Source organism: Lynx canadensis, chromosome C2, assembly GCF_007474595.2.
Source record: "Lynx canadensis isolate LIC74 chromosome C2, mLynCan4.pri.v2, whole genome shotgun sequence".
NCBI lineage: Eukaryota > Metazoa > Chordata > Mammalia > Carnivora > Felidae > Lynx > Lynx canadensis.
The window spans coordinates 98,091,757-98,106,021 of record NC_044311.2 but is presented as its reverse complement, the minus strand read 5'-3'; the positions used below and the strand labels follow the sequence as shown (position 1 = coordinate 98,106,021).

Here is a 14,265-nt window from a genome sequence, read left to right as displayed (position 1 = left end):
CCAAATTAGTTAAGGTTTGTTCAATTTGGGTGCGGGATTCTTGTATGCTCACGTTATTCTTTATATTTTTATGTGCTAGAAATATATTACTTTAAAATAATTGATAAGGCGAAGACTACTGCTTTTCCTAACTAGAATTAATCAAGGTGAAAGAAGGCACTAGTGTCATATTCTTTTCACTGTCCCTGACAATAGACCCGACCCCAATACTCCAGGAATCAGCAAGCGGTTCACAGCCGTTTAAACATACTTACAAAGTGCTCATTTTGTCAAACCAAAAGCAAACCTTTCATTTCTTGACTATGTGTAGAACCTAGGCTTTCTTAAGTGAGTGACTGGCAGCATATATTGTTGATGTGGCACTACCAGTGCACAAAGATCATCTATTTAGGTTTTCAACAAAGTGGGGGATGCCTCGCCAAGTGGGGGACAAGGTGGGGGATGCCTTGCCAAGGACTTTTCTGATATAAATCAGCAGGTGGTTTGGCATCAACATTGCTATTTGCTCGTGCGTTTCACCTCTGGTTTCAGAAAAGAAAAAGAGACGATACCTTTTCAATGCTGTTTCAAGTCGACCATATGGAAAGCAAGGTTTTATTCCAGCCAATTCTCTTTCTCTCAAAGCGTGGAGGAAAAGTGCCAGTCACTGCTACACTCGCCACCAGCCACGGTACAGATGTTTGGAAAATGCAAAAACAGAGAAATGAAACAAAAAGAAAACCCTCAAAAATAAAGTTTTGCATAAATGAAAAATAGCGTATATAATTATCATAGCTGCAAAAAGGTAAATGCATTTTTTTTTAAATTTTCCCCTTGTGCTAAATTAAAAGAACCAAAACAAACAAAAACATTGATGTCTTAATCAGTATTTTGTTGGGGAAACTGACAAGGACCAACTCAAACATGGCTAAAAATGGGAATAAAAAACAGATTTCTTTTAATCTGATAAAAGATTTTTTGTCTCTAAGAATGTTAGAATATGATCTACTTAAACGAATATTTATTAAAGGAACAGACCCGTTTAAAAATATGTTTTCAGGTGCCAAAATGGGAATGGAGAAAGTGTTTCCTTGAAACCTTGTAAGAGAAAAAAATTCATTGAAATTGTAATGGTTCCTTCCATGACTCAGATTAAATACAGTTTAGGAAGAAATATCTCCAAACTATTCAAACGTATGTCCCTAAACTGGCTTTGCCAGTATGCGACCCCAGTTATTCCAAAAATGAATGCCCTATTAGACTTAAGTACATCAATGTAAGTTATTCAAATGAGAGTGTTTGTTTAGAAGAAAGTTTTAGGCCTTGATCTGCCACAATCTTTTTGGGTATCTTCATTCATGTTATTAAACATCTTTTGGTCTCAGTATCCACCTCTCAAGCGTGAGTATGACACAAAGTCACTATCATCAAGTTCCTTTCCAGCCCTAAAATCCTATGAATTTAATGAGATTACTCCAGCAAAAGAATTTTTCTTTTATTTCTTCCTTTCTTTCTTAAAAAAAATAGACAAATAATCAAATAAGTAAGTAAATATATATTAAAAACACATACACATACACTAATCAGCTATTACTCTGAATAGGAAGAGGGTCCATTTTTTATTGTTGGTACCATTATCTATTTCCTAATGTGTATTTAAAAAGAGAATTCCCATAAAAAAAGATTTTTATTTTTTTCCTGAATCAAAAACAGCATACTATTTCTTTGCCATTTAAGTTCTATTAAAAAAGAAAACACAAAATCATTACAGAAATCCTATTAAGGAACTTTAAAAAACAAAGAAAAAGTCACTAAAATTCCATTTAAAATTCAAAGAGTTTGTTTACAGGTGTTCTTTTTCAGAAAATGTAAGTGCCCCAACCTCAAACTACTTCCTCCTCCTTTTCTGGGGACAGATCCTTCCCTGTGTAAAACGTAGGACCCTGCCTCACACCCTTTCCACCTGTCTTCTGAGGTAACAAAGCTGAGGTATCGATTGCAGCATGAGATATTTGGGATGGGAGTAGAACATTTCATCTGGGAGACAGTACTGTGGTCAATTTGCCAAATCTAAAAGAAAGGTAAGCCCCATCACTACTTTGGCAAGAAATATGGGCTCCCGTGGCTGAACAACGATAACCATTTTTACACAAGATGGTTAAAAATGAAAGCACCTGAGGCAACAGCCAGAAAATAAGTCTGAGAATGCGAGTTTTTCTCATCGATAGTTAAACCAGACAAGACAGTATCATTGCACCTTTAACCAAGGGTCTAAACGGAATCCAGGGCACCTGACACCTTGATGAATAAGAGAAGCTCAGCTTTATGAAAAGGCTAAAGTCTTAGGGCCAATGCTCCATTGTTCAAGGGCTGGTATGCCCAAGGCACCAGCAGAGGCAGAATGCAACAGGCAAGTCTCCAGTTACAGGCGACGCTCAGCTCTGTGTGCTGATAAGCCTGAGACCCACCACACTGCACACTCAAGGAAGCTCAAGGGTGGGTCCCCCACGGGAGGAGGGCTACACAAACAGTAAGGCAGGAGTTGGAAGTTGTACAGTGTGTGAGCACTCCCTGCTGGCAGCTGAGGTTGGAGATCAACGGGGAGTGTGTTAGAGAGGGCTAATGAAAGTGTCTGCAAGGAGGCCAACGGACATTCCTCACTTTTCAGGGATAAGAGCATGGCTCTGACTAGGTTTAGATAGTTCCAGATGCTATTCTGAATGGGGAGGAGGTTAGGAGAGGCCACTAATAGGGGAACTCCAAGAACTGGCAAAAACTATGTTTGAAGCTGGCATACACTTTTCATTAACTTTCCCAGCTATTAATATTTTATGAAGTATATACAGGTCTGCGTGTGCACACGTGTGTGGGGAACGGAAGAGGTGCAGTAGGAAATGAAATCTCTGTGCATCTCCCTTTATCCCAGCAAGAGACTCCTTGGGACAGTGCAACGTGTTTGCAACATTTACGGTTTCCCAGGAAATCCTACCCATAACCCTGACAGAACTGCCTGGTGTGTCCCCTATACTGCTGCACCTAAGTTCTGAACAGGTGGTCCTTGTGTATCTGTACAGCCTGGGGCAACAACACTGGTATCTCCCTAGTGCTCCGCTCTGTTAGGGTTCTTCTGTAGAATAAGATGAAGGTCAAGATGGCAGCCTGCTAAAAGCAGCAGTATTTCAGTTGCAGGAATAACTTGCTTGTCATCAACTTGTTAATGCAATAGTCAAACATTTCTTTGACATGCACAGTATCAGCTAACTTCAGCAGATAAAGGGTCTAGAACAGGAAGATGCTGCAGATGCTTTAGCTCCGAGGAAGGCTTAGCAGAGCCAAAACGTCAGCAGGGCCTGTTTGTTCCATCCTTTCCATCGGGCTCTGTGAAAGAAATGTTAGATTACTGCAATGACAAGTTTGTGACAAGCAAGTCATTTGTGCAACTGGTGCGCTCCTGTTTTTATCTGTTTACCATTCAGACTTGTGAATGCCATTTCAAGCACTTACAGGATTTCTGGCTCCCATTAAGGGGAAATGGTTCCTCCATGTTTAGAATTTTCTGCCTCAAAGAGAATTACTAAGCAATTATTTATTCCTGTGGTCACAGTGTCACACAAAAGCACTCTTGAGTTGTTTAGTTGGACTCTGAATCATGAAATGGAGTCCTGCAGACTGGATAGCTTGGAGCATCAGAAATTTCTTGTCTAGTTTATTGGAATGACTACAAAGAAAGCCTGTGAGAGTCAATAAAATTGTGGCCAGCTTGAAATACCTTGCTCTTTTGCTCTGGGATCATATATCAAGGCCATATGCTTCAAGGCACATAAACTCACTTGTAATGAGTAGATCCTGGGAAGCCAAGGCCTGACTATGTCACAGACACTGACATGTGATCTAACATATGATAGTTTTGGTGACAAGGACTGCTTTAGCTGTTGAGAAGGGAACTGACACAGCTTTCTCCCTGTATCCTGTGGGTAATCAGAGGGCAAGTCCAAATCCAGAAAACATTTTAAGCATGTGGTAAAAACTAATAACAGAATATAAAATTTCCTGGGGGTCATCCTCTCTAGGCTGACTTTTTCTCAGTAAATGGAGACCCTGGCAGATTTTAGATCAAGATTTCTAGATTGATTCATTGGATTCCTCATCTGAGATCACTGAGTGACTTTTGGTGAGTCATTTTAACCTCCCAGGAAGACAGTATAAAATAATATCTTGTTCACTTGACATGAATGGGCTCAGGGTCAGTGTTATAAAAGATGAAGAGTGCCTTCAGAGTTCAAGAACAAGAACAGTATTTCCTAGAAGTCATGTATTCTTTTTATGATTTGAAATATTTGCACATTGTTGGTACTGAATTTACAAACCATTGTAAGTATACCTTTTAAAGAACAGAAGCATGAAGTTTTGAAGCAGGGAGATAACACAGTATCTGGGGAAGCAGGTCAAAGCTGAAACAGAGTGTGGAATGTCAAGGACCAGACAGAAAGTAATGACGTAAGATGAGGCAGGGTTTGGTGTAAGTGACCAGAAAACGTTACGAAAATGGGTAACAGTCCTCACTGAATAAAAATTTTATTGTTAATAATTATTTGCCAGACACTACATGTGTTACACAATTCACATGTGTAATATAATCTTTAGAAGAGCTCAGTGGTGTATGCATTATCAATTTTTTTTAACTTGTGGAAATGAAAACTTAGAGTAATTTAAATACTTTCCCATAAATCTATCTGTTAAGTAGCAGAGGATTGAAACCAACTTTCCTCACTTTAAGCCCTTAGACTCTTAACCACTAGAGAACTAAAGTCATTTCCACTACCTTCAGAAGACTTTTCTCTCTCTGGTGTACTGGAAAACATTTTAATCTGTAAATGTAGATATTCAAGATTTCATATAAAGGGGCCAGTGAGAATATTCTGGCTCTAGCTGTGTTGCCGCCCTTTGTAGGCCCCTGGGAAAGCTGAGCCTCATCAGGATGTCATTCCTTTTGCCTCAGCCTGACCTATTCCTACTTGCATACCCTGGGGAAGAGGCGAAAGTGATTCCAACCTAATCACGCATCTCTGCTGTGAATGCAGGGTGTTTGGCCGCATCTCCTGTGTCCATGCCAACCCCTTTCTCTCTCTTCGTGTGGGCAGCCTTTAGTCCCCCTACTCGTTGCTCCCATGTTACCTCCAGGGAGCCTCCTTTTGTCACTTGTCTGCTATTCTTTTCAGGTGGGGGAAGGGGCGGACATCTTTCTTACCATGACAAGGATCTCTGAAACAGTCTAAACTTCTAACTTTGCACAGAATGTATCCTTTGTTCAGTTTTCTGCTTTGTTTCTCTTTAATGATAGCTTTGCTACAGGTCCCATTCGAACGAAACTTGGAGCTATGCAAATCAAACTGGAAAGCAAGACTTTGCAGCAGCTCCGTCTTTAAATGAGTATATGTCCAAGAGGTAGAGACCTCTGAGGGAGGCATGTCTTCTGAATATTATGTGTCAAATAGCTGTTTTCCTTGTAAGAGTGGCAAAGAATAAGCTCAGTGAGATCTGTATTGACATTCCCTCATCTCTTTTTAGTGTGTGTTCAGAGTGGGTCACGAGCATTTAGCTCACAAACTGTTTCGTTTCTTTTGTTTTTCATGATATTTCTACTTTTTTTTTTCTTCTAGGGGTTTCCCCAAGCGCAGGATTCTTACTTAAAAGCTACTCGAAAAAACCCAATGCATAATATAAAATCATAGGATCAGCAATGTGTATAGAACTCTAATCAGTGGCCTGAGTTTTGACCTAATGCCTGAGTTTGCTCATGACGGTCATTCAGCCTTTGCTGCACACCATCAGGGGCATAGAGCTCTCAGCCTCATAGGCAACCCAATCCTGCTTTAGACTCCTTCTATTTGTACAAAATTTGGCACCAAATAAGGTTTCTTATGTTGAACCTTAAGCCATCTTTCTAAAATTCCCTTCATAGCTTCTAGTCTTTTCTCACACCACCTTTCAGTCGGGAGAGCTTCAGGGGATCCAATAGTTTAATGGCTCATTTAAAGACACCCTTTGTGCATATCATATACCAATAAATGGGTTTAGATTATCCTGCCTTCTCCCTCTCTCCTCACATCACACGAGTTAAATTCCCAGTTTCTTCCTCTGACAACGCTGGGAGAAATGAAAGTCAGTGTACTAAGTTTTTCATTTCTATTTCTATTTGAATGTAGACAACATGTGTGGCAAAGCATTCTTAATCTCTTTGATTGTCTGTCCTAATCTGTGGAAACTCTCGCTAGACAACCTCAGGCAGATTTGACGGCTATAGCTATTTATAGGGTAAACGTATAACTTACTGTCTAAACCAGGGCATATAAGGACCCTATGAATAATTAAACCACCATAGGCACAAACCAGAATTGTCCCAGGAAAATCTATAGAGTACCTTGCTTATACCTTTACTCCAATACATATCTATTTAACTAGAGTTACCCGTGTATGTGTCTGTTTTCAGTAGTCTGTGAGCACTCTTTACTGATGGAAACTTATTTGCCTCTGAACCTCCAGTTCCTAGATGAGTGCTTGGCAAATAGGAGGAGTTTGGCAGATTTTTTTCTTTTCTAATTGAGGATGTCTTCTCCCTAACTGCATTCTGTGGGTCTCTCCCCTTATTTATAGCAAATACCACCAACACTTATTGGCTTTATATTTTTGGAGATGAATCAAAAATATTTCACTTACTGCAGTAGGAAGGGGATGGTTTAAGTTTAAATTTTTTAAAATGTTTATTTACTTTTGAGAAGGAGAGAGAGAGAGGCAGAGCGAGAGCAGGGGAGGGGCAGAGAGAGAGGGAGACACAGAATTGGAAGCAGGCTCCAGGCTCTGAGCTGTCAGCATAGAGCCCGATGGGGGCTCAAACCCATGAACCATGAGATTATGACCTGAGCTGAGGTCGTACACTCAACCGACTGAGTCACCCAGGAGACCCTAGATGGTTTAAGTTTAATGGTAATGGGTTTGACTTTGAATACTGACACCAACAAGCAGAGAGTGAAATGTGATAACTTTTGCACTAAAAGTCTACTATACCTTTTTATAGAGCACTGAACAATATGCTCTAATTTCTTTGTTCACGAGCAAATTTTTTTTCAACCACTGTTGAAAGTTTGTAGTAAATCAATTGTTATAGGAAATGATTGTAACAGAGTGTGATGGCTACATAAGTGAGCATATGTAACACAGAGTAATCTAGTGTGATTCATGATTCATTGGTGGCTCTGCTATTGCTTTCCCATTTGCCAAGCACATTTAGAAATCCCCGTAGCTTCCCGCAGTTTTTGCCTCTGAATAACAGTGGCTTTAAAAAAAAAAAAAAGGAGAGAAGAAACGTGTGAAAAATGTGAACCGCCTAGAGAAATCATTCCTTTTCTTCCCCCTGACACAGGTAAACTGGTCCAGAAGATGGGGGTCTATCCGATTTAAGTTAAAGAGCCTCACAGAAGCCAATCTCACAACTTCCCCTTCGGTATTCAGAAGCTTCACTATCAAGACCCTACCTCATTATCAAACCTAAAGATTTTTTGTTGCAGGATAAGGATAAGCATATTTTATTACTATGGATCCTCAGTGAAGAAAACAGAAAATCTCATTTCTTATTTCCCTTAACTTGCTTAAAAGCTGGAATTAGCTCAGTAACTCAACTTTCCTTTTTCTAAGATAAGCAAAAAAGTCTCCATGTCTTTGAGACATTTGTCCCTTAAAGAACTTTTTTTTTTCTCAAAATGTTAAATTTAAATGGGGGGAGGGGGGAAGTGTTTTATAACTCTTTCTCACTAAGATGTTCCTTCAAATTTTAGTGAATTCAGAGAAGAATGATTAAGTGTCTGATCTATGCTCAGAGGAAATAGCGGCAATGTCTATATTCTGCATGCTTCTTAAGAATTTCACTATTACAGCTATTTTTAAATTTCTGTTTTACCTTTCACACTCCTGATTAACTTTCTGTGCTCTACTTCTAGGTGCTATTGTGCCCACAGAGCTAGTCATGCTTTATTTTCAGTCCATCAGTGACATTTGCCAAACCATGGTGGGTAATGGAAAATACAAGACTTAAGAGAAGATTCAAAAGAAACAAAGTTATATGCCTTCCCCTGCAGACTCTTTAATTTGCGGAGAAAGAAGACAGTCCCACAGAAAGCAAGCAATGTGGATATGTATGTTCAGGTACGTGGCATTAGTTTAGCAGCTGTTAACATATGCAAGCTAGTAGAGCTATTATGAAATTTTATATACATGTAGTGAGGGAGGTGTGAATGGACTGCCACTTGGGAGGTTTGCTTCCCCTCCTGTGAAGAATGCTACCTCTCCCCATTATTTAATGACATTCTGTTTATTTTCTGTTTTACTGAGTGTCCATTTCAAATGATTGTCCTCTCTCCCAAGTCTCAAATTACTGTAATTTGGCCACTGCGCATAAAAACACCATACTTTTAAAGCATGCATTCCCTGTCCTCGACGTCTAAAATCGTGATTTGCAACCATTTGAAATATCTGGTGTCCTGTTATCAATGTGGTTTTGCATCACTTTTCCCTTCTTACTCCTTCTTAAAATACAATTTTATTTTATTTTATTTTATTTTTTAATTTTTTTTTCAACGTTTATTTATTTTTGGGACAGAGAGAGACAGAGCATGAACGGGGGAGGGGCAGAGAGAGGGAGACACAGAATTGGAAACAGGCTCCAGGCTCTGAGCCATCAGCCCAGAGCCCGACGCGGGGCTCGAACTCACGGACCACGAGATCGTGACCTGGCTGAAGTCGGACGCTTAACCGACTGCGCCACCCAGGCGCCCCTTAAAATACAATTTTAAATTAAAATTGATTTTGCATATTGAAGTGCTGCTACCAATAATTTAGACTACACCGAGTTTGCTCATATTGGAGACCATGTGTTTAGATAATCAAGGCAATCAAAAACCAGAATCCAGGATGGACCCCAATGGCATACCATTTCTACACTTCTCCATATTGACTGATCCCTTCATAGACATTTCCTGAGAATTCTGAAGTGCTTGGCATCAAATAAAATAAATGAGAAATTTTAATGATTTATTGGTGGATTGTCATTTGAGGCAAAATTCAAAGCTCTGCTAGTTGAGTGGAGTGATATCATAACTCTAACTTTGCCTTAGTTCACCAGAGCTCTCACTGGGCCAAGAAAGAAAACATACCAGTATGCATTGCATATTACCTAATGTCCTAGCATTGTCAGAGGATTGGCAAATCAGTTCACTGGGGTTTTTCTGGGGGTATTTCCTTGCATGGAGGTTAGATTTCCATGTCAATAACTTACAGATAGAAGTATCAAAATGACTATTTTCAGGTACAGTTTCCCAAATAGTGAGTCTCATTTTGGCAGAGAAGGGACAATGAAGTCAAATGTGGAAGTATTATCACCCACAAGCTAAGCTAGAACATAACTGCAGCTTTCCTGGGTGATCAGCCACAGAGCACCATTCTTGTCAGAGTTTGAATTTCTATGATGATTTTACTTTAAAATTATATTAAATACAAATATAACAATGTTTTTAATGGAAAGCTCATTTATTAAATTTCTAGAGAATCTTCCTCTAAAATACTTAGTCCTATCTATTCTTAATCCAGCCTATTCTCAATTTTTGACTAGCCTATTGTTTTTATAGAATTTTATTCTATAGAAAGCTATAGTGTATATTTTCTAACAGGATAATCCATTCTTATACCTATTACAATTAATCTAATCAACTAATCTAAGCCCTGATCTAGTCTATTCCCAGCACACAATTCCAAGAGATTCACCTACAAAACTGAACAGTCATTACTTCTGGGCACATAAATGGTCACTGGATCCATGGCTGCTATTTAAGCAGGTGGCATCTAAGTCACTATTACTTGAGTCGAAACTGAAAAGTATATCCTTTGTAATTACTGGGGAAAAGAGGGCTTTGATTATAGAGAAGCATATAGTTATTTCAAAAGCTCACTTTTTTCAAAAAGAACAAAGGCAACGGTCTCCATTCTGGTGTACGTACATCAGAAATTCAGTTTTTGCCTTTTCTTTAAACTAGATCTTGAGATGAGTCCTAAAAATCACTTCTTTAGTAGTAATAACACCTCTTACATGGGGTCCTTTTCAGTTAAAAGTTGGCAAGTAGACTTCTTAGGAGGGTGGAGGGAGTAACTATTATAAATCATTCAAACATTCATGAACTAAAAATAAGAATGACAACTTATTGATTAAAAAATGGAGGGAGACTGATTTCTGAGTAAAGGTGTCCCTGTGACTGGGACCTAACAAAACCAGATAGACCCATTTACTTTTTGTGCCATGTGGGGTGGGGGTTGTGGATGTCTCTTTGAGTGATGTCTATCACCAACAAAGGTCATCTCCATAGCAATAGAAGATTGCACTTTATGTTAAGATAGGCCTTGTAAACAACCCATTCAAGTGTTCTGTTGATTATTAGCCATCCAGTCAGGCAGCTATTTCTTTTCTGGAAGGGGTAGCCAATGCTGAAGAGTCAATGTATGCGCCTTCCCTGCTTAGGTGGGATCAGAGGTACTCCTTCAGCACTCTGTCCCACAGTCCTTATTTCTGTCACTTTACTCGGTGATCAGTAGACAAAATATACACTGGCAAAGAAAGAGCTGAAGAAGTGGCTAGCATCTCTAAGGGAGAAGAATCCAAGTCTTTCCTGGTTTAAGCAAGAGAACATTCTAGTATTAATGAAAAGAGATGGTTAAATTGCAGCCCATCAAATTTCAACTACAGTTCCAAAATGTGTCTGAAGTGATCCAAAAGAAAACAAAATTCCTTCTGTCCTTAGCTATAAATTCTGCAGGACGATTCTTTATTCTCATCTTATTCTGGTTTCTTTCTCTGCCCCAGAAAGGATTAGTGTCTAACATTAAACAAACAGTATATAATAAAGAACAGATATAATGTATATTCATAAGATTCTGAATCCAGAGTAAGAGGAGGTTACATTCTAAGCCCAGCAGATGAGTTTTACTGTTAGCAATAGAGACGTTTCTAATTCGTCCATGGAAGGTTCTGAAAATGTTCTCTATTATATCTCGAAATAAAGTTTTGGTAGTATAAAAATTTTATGACTAATGCCATATATTGGATTTTTCCTCTTCCTCTATTGGACCACAAAAAGATCTAAGTACAGACAGGAGACAGGAGAGCATTATTTCTTCATCAGCATCTGTGGATGTTACTATATATTTTTTGTAAATGAATTATGAAGAAAAATACCAAATCTCTTGATCCAGGCCATGTTACAAATCCATGTATACCTAGGCTCTCCTTTTTCCTGTTCTCTCAATCCTTGTGCCCATTTTTTTCTTTTTTGAATTCAAGACCTGCCCTTACACTGCCAGATGATCTTTGATGGTTGGAGTCCTTGTGACATTTCTTTGTCCATCTATGCTGTCTAGTTTAATATGACACTCCCAAGAGGCCTTCAGCCTACCAAAGATGATGACTGATTGGAGTTAAAAAATGATTTATATATTATGAAATAAAATCTGGAGGCAGCATTTATAGCTGATCAAGTGAACTTTTAGCCTTACATATGAGTCATAATTATGAGGCAAATAAATATGTGTGTTTCCTTTTCTGAAGTATAACTAGAGGTCCTAGAAGTCCTGAGTTTGTGTTCAGTTGTATTGAAACTACATTAATACTGTTAACTAGGTACTTTTTTCCTCAGTCCTAACAAGAACACTTCCCATGGTAAGTGAGTACTCATATGTTAGGGACCTAGATTGAAAATCCATACTGGGAAAGATCTGTGAATGAAATGAAGCTTGGGTGAATTCATTCAACTTAGGAGTTATTGCTGGTCTAATGAGTCCAAGGAAGCAGTAGCTAATAATTCCATCCAGGGGCATTAATAGTTCCAGGATAGTCTCTTGGATATAGGAAACCTGCATTATTTAATCTGAGCAGGACCTAAAGCTTGGCAAATCCTTCCATACCCATCCTTGGGTTGGATGTAGATCTCCAAGATAAGACTGGTTTGCTGGTAAACTCTCATCTTCCATGTTCCTTTCTTTAAAGTTCTGATTCCTGACAGATTCTCATTAGAGGATATCATCAAGATTATACACAGGTTGAGAGCGCACAGTATTTCCGTAACTAAAATGTTGCCCTAATATTGGTCTCTCTTACAAACCTCGAAAGGCCAATATGCTATTATCTAGGGTAGTTCAAGGGAAAGTTGACCAAATAATGCTTTAATGATTTAATTTATAAATGGCCCATTTCACTGAGAAGTAGAAAGGATCACTAAGAAATGTTTGAAAATGTAAACAGTTTTTGTTTACAAGAATTATCTTGTTTCTCCAACCTACTAATATTTCTTTTTATGTAGCTAAATCTCTATCACACTAGACTCATACATAAACTATGGAGACTTCACCTAGAAAGTCTTAACATATATATTTCTGCCATAAAATAGCAACAATAATTTTGGTCCACATACAACCAAAGCAAAAAAGAAATACCTCGAATATAATAAAGACTATGTTTCCTATGCGTATAGCTATATACTATAAAACCTACCAAATCAAGATTGTACAATGATGCCATTTATTTTGGTTTCATAATAGCATGTTTCAGAGATTCCTATTTTTTTTACACAGAGGGAAAAGTGACATCATATACACAAACAGAAAGGTGCAAGAGGCAAATGCAAGATGCCCATATACTGTCAACAAAGTCTTGCCAGTTGTAAAAGAATTTGACATGCTAATATCCCTTCATTCGGACTTGTTACTGAGATACCAAGAGAGTGATCGCTGGCAGGCACTGCATTTAAGTGCGGTTACTGAGGCCCCCAAATATTGACAGAGTGCCACATTCCAAGAAACTATTGATGTACACAGCCAGCCACAGCTCCAGACACCTCTCAGACAGAGTCTTTAAATGTCACAGATAAATGAATTTTCATGAAACTGGGAGAGAAAGGAAGAACAAGAAGAGAGAAAGAACACACATGAGAGGCAGGATAAGAAAAAAGAAAGAAGAAAATTGTTTCCATACCACTGGCATGAAAGTATGTGGCATCTCATCCCTAAAGTACCTGATAAACGATGTGAGATCAAACCTTCTGAATGCATTCTATGTTACCAAAGCACTTAAATGCCTTTAATAATTCCATTGGGTATTTAAAAAGTTAAGGCGGATACATATTTTAGAATAGCTTCAGTAAACTATTTACGAACAAAATAGGATTCAAATATAAATACTGCAAAACTCCATCTTAAAAAATTCAAAATAAAGGAACTACAGGCACAAATAATCATGAGAAAGTCTCCTACATAGGTCTTCATGTATAGTAGAGGTTAAAAGTTAAGGTGCTATGATATCTGTTTTTTTGCCAAGACACAGATGTGTCTTCTGACAGTTTCCTTTCCAGAGTCCCACCGAAAGCAGTGACACCTAGTGGGTTTATAACAAGATATTAAAGAATACCTTCCTCCACCTTTTTCACTGCCCTTCCACAGAAAACACCTGCCAGAGAAAAAAACATGAGGTAAGTCAGTTACTTGACACATGATTACAGAAATGAGCCATGGTTATAACTGCAACAACCAAGTGTTCTTCAGAAATCATGTGAAATGCAATATATTTTAAATGTAAATGAAGCTTTTTCACTTTGAAAGTCTTCCATCTGCTGAGGGCACCTTCTCTTGACCTCGATGCACTGTGTCATTAAAAGCAACCACATATTCAAGGTTAGAATATGGCTGGCTTGCGCATTTTCTTTTCTGTATTAGAGATGTGTGCAACCTCCACATTTTACATAGAGCAATCATGCCAATGCCCACAAACAAAATTCTTCCTTCAACTCAAAAGCACATAGGTTAATGTTTTATCAACCTGCAGCAACATGGTTTCAAAAAGCTTCAACTGCCTTTTTACTAGCATTACAATAGGTCTTGGTATGAATTATTTTCCTGCATCTGGCTCTGTCTTGGGTAACTGGGACCTTAGCAAGCACTTGGAGAATAAAGTTACATAGCTCATATATTCAAAGGAGGATTTATTTTTATATCAACTTTTTAATGATTTCTTAGGTACTTTTCTTTCTTTATGTCAGGAGATAAAATGAAAGGAATCAGATTCCCTGCCATGGAAATAAAATTATTTTCTCTGGTTTTAGAGACCTATTTATTTATTGTTCTTGAGGTATAATTGACATACATTATTATACTAGTTTCAGGTGCACAACATGGTGATTTGATGTTTGATTTGATTGG

At 38.3% G+C, this 14,265-nt stretch overlaps 1 protein-coding gene across 3 annotated transcripts in view; it reads right to left on the bottom strand.

Annotated features, from left to right (window-relative positions):
- ZBTB20 (zinc finger and BTB domain containing 20) overlaps positions 1-14,265 on the bottom strand; it is a 769,186-nt gene that overhangs the window by 233,530 nt on the left and 521,391 nt on the right. For 2 of the 3 annotated variants that reach the window (XM_032594753.1, XM_030330006.1), the window contains 2 exons: positions 13,478-13,516; positions 552-649 (listed from right to left, as the gene is read on the bottom strand). The gene's annotated coding sequence lies outside the window, so the exon portion shown is untranslated. The remainder of the gene's footprint in view (positions 1-551; positions 650-13,477; positions 13,517-14,265) is intronic. The other variant, XM_030330007.1, reaches the window with a different exon arrangement.